The sequence below is a fragment of the Micropterus dolomieu genome, unplaced genomic scaffold (genome assembly GCF_021292245.1).
Source record: "Micropterus dolomieu isolate WLL.071019.BEF.003 ecotype Adirondacks unplaced genomic scaffold, ASM2129224v1 contig_4683, whole genome shotgun sequence".
Lineage (NCBI taxonomy): Eukaryota > Metazoa > Chordata > Actinopteri > Centrarchiformes > Centrarchidae > Micropterus > Micropterus dolomieu.
In genome coordinates, this window is record NW_025733673.1 from 649 (window position 1) to 1,046 (window position 398).

General features: G+C 46.5%; 1 non-coding gene across 1 annotated transcript; it reads right to left on the bottom strand.

Annotated features, from left to right (window-relative positions):
* Positions 1-237: 237 nt before the first annotated feature.
* Positions 238-311, bottom strand: trnat-ugu. Its single transcript has one exon. It is a non-coding gene; the product is annotated as a tRNA-Thr (tRNA).
* Positions 312-398: the final 87 nt, after the last annotated feature.

Below are 398 nucleotides of genomic sequence, written 5' to 3' on the forward strand. Positions count from 1 at the left end.
ACCAATTATTGTTGGGTAAAATAGGTCTCACCCGCAATAGCACTTGTTTGTCCTCCATGGTTTAGAGAATGTAGAGCAGCCTCTGGTGAGATGACCGGGACAGAAGTCAGTAATGACCAGTACATCAAAGGACAGATTCTGGAAACACTGAGCTGATGTTTAAGTGAACTTACTAAAACAGGGAGCAATTTCCTGTTTTGAATAGGTAGAGGCTCCCCTGGACACATTAAGCTATAGAGGCACTGCTGGGATTTTAACCCAGGACCTCCTGTTTACAAGACAGGCGCTTTCACCGACTAAGCCACAGCACCCGCGCTACCTGTTTCAGGTGGTCTGGTTTTGGAATCAAGTCTTAGGATTGCCACGTTCTACTCGCTCACTCGCGTTTTTCTTGAAGC